Raw genomic sequence first — 8,282 nt, 5'->3', positions numbered from 1 at the left:
CATCTCTGCAAAACTCGATCAACATTGCTTAAACAATCATCAAAAGACTTCCCATAAACGGAAAAGTCATCCATGAAAACCTGAACAATCTTTTCACAAAAATCAGAGAATATAGCAGCCATACATCTTTGAAAGGTAGCAGGTGCATTACATAAACCAAAAGTCATATGTCTATAAGCATAAGTTCCAAAAGGACAAGTAAAAATGGTCTTTTCTTGATCAGGTTGTGAAATAGGTATTTGTGAAAAAACAGAATATCCATCAAGGAAGCAAAAGTGTGTGTGCTTAGATAATCTTCTAACATTTGATCAATAAAAGGCAGAGGGTAATGATCCTTCCTAGTTGCTTTGTTTAATTTTCTATAATCAATTACCATCCTATAGTCTGTGACAATTCTTTGTGGAATGAGCTCATTCTTATCATTAGGAACAACAGTAATACCTCCCTTCTTAGGGACACAATTAACATGACTTACCCATCTACTATCAGCTATAGGATAGATCATACCTGCTTCCAGAAGTTTCAATATTTCCGTTCTTACCACTTCTTTCATCTTCGGGTTTAACCGATTTTGGTGATCAACAACGGGTTTAGCATCAGGTTCCATATTAATCTTGTGCTGACATAGAGTGGGACTAATGCCCTTAAGATCATCAAGAGTATATCCAATAGCATCTTTGTGCTTCCTTAGAACTTTCAATAATCTTTCTTCTTCATGTTGTGAAAGGTTAGCACTAATAATAACAGGATATATCTTTTTCGCATCTAGATAAGCATATTTCAAAGTGTTTGGCAATTGTTTTATTTCAAACACAGGATCACCTTTAGGTGGAGGACCTCCTAGAGTTTCAATAGGCAAATTGTGTTTAAGCAGAGGTTGTTGTTCGAATTTTTTTTGTCTATTTCATTTCTTTCACGCATATGCAAATCATTTTCATGGTCTAGCAAATATTATTTCGAAGGATCAGTAGGAGGTACATCAATAGAAGCAAGACCAATAAATTCATCCTTACTAGGCAAATCTTTCTTATGAGGTTGTTTACTAAACTTGGAAAATTAAATTCATGAGATTCATCACCAAAGCTAACACTGTCAGTTTGTTTCTTACAATCTATTCTGGCATTGATGGTGTTTAATAAAGGTCTACTAAAGATAATGGGACAAAAGTCATCTTGTGGGGAGCCAAGAACCAGAAAATCAGCAGGGTATTTTATTTTCCCACACAAGACTTCGACATCTCTAAGAATCCCAATTGGTGATATAGTATCTCTATTGGCAAGTTTAATAGTGACATCTATGTCTTCTATTTCAGCAGGTGCTCTTTCATTCTTAATTTCTTCGTATAAGGAAAAAGGAATAGCACTCACACTAGCACCTAGGTCACATAACCCATGATAACAGTGATCTCCTATCTTAATTGAGACAATAGGCATGCCAACAACTAGTCTATGTTTATCCATTTCTTCAGGTTTGGCAATTCTAGAAGCTTCATCACAGAAGTAAATAGCATGCCCATTGATCATAGTAACACTAGGTTCAACTCTGATTTGTTCAACTGGTTTGGGTGTTCGAACATAACTTTTGTTAACCACAGTTGAAACTTTAGCATGTTCCTTCATCCTAACAGGGAAAGGTGATTTTTCAATATAAGTAGTGGGAACAACTGGATCAACATTCTAAATGATAGTTTATTTAGTTTTTACCGGTTCTTTAACTTCTTCTTTAATAGGTGGGTGATATTTTAACCACTTATCCTTAGGGAGATCAACATGAGTAGCAAAAGATTCACAAAAGGAAGCTACTATCTCAGAGTCAAGTCCATATTTAGTGCTAAACTTTTGAAAAGCATCGATATTCATAAAAGATTTAACACAATCAAACTTAGGTTCAATACCTGACTCTTTACCTTCACCGAGTTCCCAATATTCGGAGTTGTGTTTATTCTTTCTAAAAGATCCCACCGGAATTCAATAGTCTTCTTCATAAAAGAACCAGTACAAGAAGTATCGGGCATGGATTGATCATTACGAGAAAGCCGAGCATAAAAATTCTAAATAATAATCTCTCTTGAGAGCTCATGATTGGGGCATGAATATAACATTGACTTAAGCCTCCCCCAAGCTAGAGCAATACTTTCTCCTTCACGAGCCAAAAATTACATATATAATTCCGATCATGATGAACTAGATGCATAGGATAATATTTTTTGATGAAATTCCAATTTCAACCAATTCCAGTTCCAAGATCCAATATCATCGCATAGCCTATACCATGCCAATTCTTTTACCTTCAAAGATAAAGGGAAAACCTTCTTCTTAGCTTGATCTCCGGGTAAACCTGCAAGCTTAAACAATCCATAAATTTCATCCACATATATCAAGTGCATATCAGGATGTTTGGTTCCATCTTTTGCATAAGGATTAGCTAGCAGTTCTTCTACCATACCATAAGGAATTTCATATTCAATATTTTCAGTAGGTGTAGTAGGTTGAGGGGCAACTAATTGTGGTTTCGGTCGAGGTGAAGACACCCCGAACAAACCCCTCAAAGGATTATTTTCCATAGTAGCAAGTGACAATAAATTTCAGTATGTAGTAATAATGTTTCCTTCCAATTTCCACTTACCAAGAGCGCTTCACTCCCCGGCAACGGCACCAGAAAATAGCCTTGATGACCCACAAGTATATGGGGTCAATTGTAGTCTTTTTGATAAGTAAGAGTGTTGTCGGTGTCAAAACCGGCGGATCTCGGGTAGGGGGTCCCGAACTGTGCGTCTAGGCGGATGGTAACAGGAGACAAGGGACACGATGTTTTACCCAGGTTCGGGCCCTCTTGATGGAGGTAAAACCCTACGTCCTGCTTGATTGATATTGATGATGTGGGTATTACAAGAGTAGATCTACCACGAGATCAAGGAGGCTAAACCCTAGAAGCTAGCCTATGGTATGATTGTTGTTATTGTTGTCGTCCTACGGACTAAAACCATCCGGTTTGTATAGACACCGGAGAGGGCTAGGGTTACACAGAGTCGGTTACAATGGTAGGAGATCTACATATCCATATCGCCAAGCTTGCCTTCCACGCCAAGGAAAGTCCCATCCGGACACGGGACGAAGTCTTCAATCTTGTATCTTCATAGTCTTGGAGTCCGGCCGATGATGATAGTTTGGCTATCCGGACAACCCCTAGTCCAGGACTCCCTCAGTAGCCCCCGAACCAGGCTTCAATGACGACGAGTCCGGCGCGTATATTGTCTTCGGCGTTGCAAGGCGGATTCTCCTTCAAACTTCATGTACCTGCCGAATAGTGTCCGGCTTCCTTATAAATGTTGCGTTCCTTGGCTTCTACGTCCAATAATGGCCCTCTTCCACGTGTCGTATGAATGCGAAAAGCTAGGGTATTTTTACGTTTTACCCCCTAGCCGCGCGAACGAGCCTCCTATAAGAGAGGCGAGGATCTAGATCCAACTCACACCATCCTCCTTCCGCAAGTACTCATCGGAGCGCCTCTGACAAAAATCCATTCCATCATGGATAGTCGACGCGGCTCCTCCTCTCGCGCTCCCAGCCCTCAGCCAGGAGATTGGGGAGATGCTCAGTTCCACACAGCGAGCTAGTGACGCTCCAAACCGAGGGATATCTTCCCCCATCCTTCATGGTTCCGGTTCGAGCCGGACTGGCCACCTTCAGGGGTGGAAAGCAGGCGGAGAGCGCCCCCAACCCTTCCAAAGGAGATCGGGTATGCTTCGTCCCTTATCTAATAAGGGGACTCGGATTTCCCATACATCCGTTTCTCCGGGGGCTCCTGGAGTTCTACGGACTCCAGCTTCACCACCTTACACCTGCCTCCATTCTGCACATCGCGGCTTTGTAGCTCTTTGCGAGCTGTTCTTGGGCATCGAGCCCCATTTTGCGTTGTGGAAGAAATTGTTTTGCCTCGTACCCCGTTCTCAAGTGGGCGGAGCCGAAATATGGCGCATCGCCGGGACCGGATATCTATCCGGCACCCCGAAGAAGGCGTCCAAAAACTAGCCTTCGGAATGGTTCTATATGGAGGACGCCCCTCTGCCGGATCCAGTTCGGATCGGCCTCCCGGAGTTCAGCAACGCTCCCTTGAAGAAACGCCTGAGTTGGCGCCCGCGAAGCCCTCAATGGGAAGATGATGGGAGCGTCCATTATCTGATGGGCCGGATTAGGTTACTGGCCCACTCCGGATTGACCATGATTGGAGTCATGGCAACGTGCATTATGCGAGGGGTGCAGCCGCTCCAATATAGGGGCCACCCCATGTGGGATTTCAACGGGGAAGATGACGCCACCCGTCATGGCCGCAAGGGGCCGGGATCAGCCGCCGATCTGGTAAAGATCCTGTCCGGCTTGTACAAGGGGGAGAAGGAGGACTTCCTCCGCACGAGTCCATTGAATGGATTCTCCATGAATAACCCTCGGAGCTGGATAAGCGGACGTTTTATCTATCCGATCCATATTTCCAAAGTCAAGTGTCTCACTTTGTGATTTGGACGCAGGAGCTGCACCGGGACGTGGATGGCATACAAAGCCTGACTCCACAGCCCAAGGATCCGGGACGATCCCTTGATCCGGCCTCCGAAGAGGACCCGAACATAAAGGTGGAGCTGATCGACGGGGTGTTCCACCAACTTAGCATGGATAATGCTCTAGTCGCCATTACGGCTGACTACCCCGGTTTATCTCCGGCTCCCCAGGTGACCACGACCGGAGTCCTGACACCATTACTTGGTCCATGCTTATTTCTGACCACCGTGTACCAACGGTGCTCCGCAGGAGGCGCCTTTAAGGCGGGAAGCCGAACCCGCGGTGGCTGACCAACAAGGATCAGTTCGGCCCAGTAGGCGGAAGAGGAGTGCGGCGTGAATTGAAACGTCGCCGCAACGGTACGGCGCACCGCCGTTTTTAAGGGAAAGATCCCTAGGAGGTATATTAATGCTCATGACTTTTCCAGGAGAAAGAGCGCTCGCCGGACAGTGTCCGAAGAGGTTGCCAATCAAGCCTCCGCCAGCCATGCTCCAACGTGTGGTCCAGAAGGGGAGGCAAACACAAGGCATGAGCCGGATGCTCCTCCAACGGAGGATGCCGACAGGCTGTCCGCCACCAGGTCTGAGGTGGAGAGCGCCATGAATCACAGGCGTCGCCGGACAGTTCTTCATGACGCATGTTTCTCCCCGGAAGCGTTGAATGCCTTTAATGTGGGAGACGCCCACCTCCGTGCCACTCAAGATGGTTTAATCGGAGCCACAGAGCAGTATGTGAAGGACATACAGGTAAGGAATTTTAATAGTTATATATGCCAGTAGCCCCCGAGACTTAAAATAGTTAGAATAACTGATTTAAGGATCATTTGTTATGCAGGATCTTATGGAGAAGAATACCCACCTGTCCCAGGAGCTTCAAGAGTGCAAGGCCCAACTTGAGGCTGCACTGGCCGCCACAGGGGGAGCCACAGAGACCCCCGCTGGTAATACATACTTCGAAAAGATAAGTAGTTAATAAAGTGCGGCATGTGCGTAAGTCTGACAATAATATTGCAGAGGGTGCCGGACTAGATCCGAACAAGCAACAGCTACTGCGCCAGCTGAAGGCCGGTGAGAGGGTGCTTATGAAGGTGCAGCAGGAGAGGAACAAACTCCAAGATGCCCACACCCGGCTGGGAGAAGAGCTGAAAGGTGTTCGGGCCCAGCTATCTGGCTCCGTGAAGGAGAATCAGCGGCTTCGTCGCGGCATTTATAGTAAGTGCTTGAGCAAACTCCTTTGAAAAGAAGAGGTCGGCGAGGAAGTCGATTGATAGAAATGTGTCTCTAGGTGTGCTCACAGGTCGCCCTGCGGAGGAAATGCCCGATTCAACGGGTGACCAACTCCCCGAGCTGATGCAACTGCACGGACGTGTTCGACAAGCGATGAGTGGCGTCGCCCAGGCCTTCTGGCCGTCCGTCTCCCTACCCGAAGGCCTTGAAGGGCTTGCAGAGAAGCTTCAGGGAGCACGGCAGCACTTCCGTCTGTGGAAGATATCGACCTGCCGTCAAGGTGCCAGGGAGGCCTGGGCCATGGTGAAGACGCGGTACAAGAAGGCGGATCCGAACCACATGTCTGAGGTCGGACCTGTGGGGCCCGATGGGAAGGAGATCCCTGTGAGCTTAATGTACGACCAAGTAGAGTTAGCCGCTAAGTATTCCCAACGGGACTATAAATTAGACAGCCTGTTAGACGGGATTGAAGAGGAGTACAATCAGTCAATTTGACGATGTATTTTGAAATGACATGTAAAATGCCTTCTAGCCGGATTGTAGATTGTTTGTCTTTGCCGACCTTTTTGCTTCAACCTCGGGACCCTAGAGTCCGGAGTGTGTCCGAATACCTTCTCGGTTATGAAAAAACCGGGGCATGCATGGAGACCAGGCGTAGGGGTCATTAGTGCTTTACCAGACAAGTGCCCAACTAGTTATGTTATATTACATGGTTAGTAAGAAACATCTTCTAGGGAGAATAGTCCCGTTAGGGGTTCCTTTCCCTGGGAGGCATGCCCTAAGGTGCATGTCCGTACTGCGAAAAGAGCAGAAAAAGCATCTGGGGGCAAATAAGTTTAAATAAGTAATAAATCATCTTTCAAGTCACCGACCGAATATTCCCTTAAGAACGCTAGCTTTCGGCTTCACCCAGTCAAAGGTACACATCCGGCTGACCCGGCAGTAACAATCGCAGAGGTGCTCCCTTTACCTCCTAGCCGAACAATCGGGAACGTAGGGGTAAGCACAGGAGCCAGGCAACCCAGCTTGGCCAAAACTTAAGTCATATCGGTGCATATAATGGTGAATAAAAGGTACATGCGGAAGTATGACACATGTGTTGGGCATGAAGCCCGTATAAATAAGCTTCTGTTAAAGAAGCCCCCAGGTATAATGAGTGCGAGTAGCACATCAAGTGTCTGCGAACAATGCGCAGATCAGCCCGTCAAAGGCTTTTACTAAAAAAAGGAAAGGAGGAGGAGAACAAGAGACAACAAAAATGTAAAAGGTGGACGGGGGAGGGAGACGAACCCCGAGTCCGGCGCTAGGCGTAGAATCTTCGGAGACGGGCTGCGTTCCATGGGTTCGGCTCGAGTCGGTTGTCAGAGGCGTTACATAGACAGTATGCCCCGCCAGTCAGGACTTGGTCGATGATGAAGGGACCTTCCCATTTGGGCTTAAGTTTGTCCTTTTTCTTGTCCGGCAGGCGTAGAACAAGTTCACCAACATTGTAAATTTTGGCCCGTACTTCTCTGCTTTGATATCTTCGAGCCTGCTGCTGATAGAATGCCGAACAAGCTTTTGCCACGTCCCGCTCCTCCTCTAAGGCGTCCAAACTGTCTTGCCGATCCAACTCGGCTTCTCTTTCTTGGTACATGCGCACGCGAGGTGAGTCATGAATTATATCGCAGGGCAGAACTGCCTCTGCGCCGTACACCATAAAAAATGGTGTGAATCCGGTAGTGCGGTTTGGCCTGGTCCGCAGCCCCCAGAGTACGGAGTCGAGCTCCTCTACCCAGTGCGTGTTAGATTCCGTGAGGGACCGCACTAGTCTGGGTTTGATGCCGCTCATGATTAGACCGTTTTCTCGTTCGACTTGACCGTTAGTTTGGGGGTGATAGACTGAAGCGTAGTCGAGCTTGATGCCCATGTTTTTGCACCAGAGTTTAACCTTGTCGGCCATGAAATTCGTGCCGTTATCAGTGATGATGCTGTGGGGGACACCATAACGGTGTACTACCCCGGATATGAAGTCTATCACGGGTCCGGATTCGGCCGTTTTAACTAGCTTGGCCTCTATCCATTTGGTGAATTTGTCCACCATGACCAATAGGTATTTTTGCTTGTGGGTTCCCCCTTTAAGGGGTCCAACCATATCAAGCCCCCACAGGTGATGGGCATAGTTTTGAGGGCGGTGGGTGGCATGTGGCTTTGATTAGCAAAGAGCTGGCAACCGACGCATCGTTGGACTAAGTCCTGAGCATCTGCCCGGGCAGTCGGCCAATAAAATCCTGTACGGAAGGCCTTGCCTACAAGGGCCCGGGCTGCGGCGTGGTGCCCACCGAGTCTGGCGTGAATTTCAGCCAGGAGATTTCGCCCTTCCTCTTCGGAGATACACCTTTGAAGGACTCCGGTTGTGCTTTTCTTATAAAGTTCTCCCTCATGGACCTTGTAGGCTTTAGATCGCCGGACTATGCAGCGGGCCTCATTTTGGTCTTCAGGGAGTTCCTGCCTAGTTAAGTAG

Source organism: Triticum dicoccoides, chromosome 2B (genome assembly GCF_002162155.2).
Source record: "Triticum dicoccoides isolate Atlit2015 ecotype Zavitan chromosome 2B, WEW_v2.0, whole genome shotgun sequence".
Classification (NCBI taxonomy): domain Eukaryota; kingdom Viridiplantae; phylum Streptophyta; class Magnoliopsida; order Poales; family Poaceae; genus Triticum; species Triticum dicoccoides.
This window is presented reverse-complemented; position numbering follows the sequence as displayed.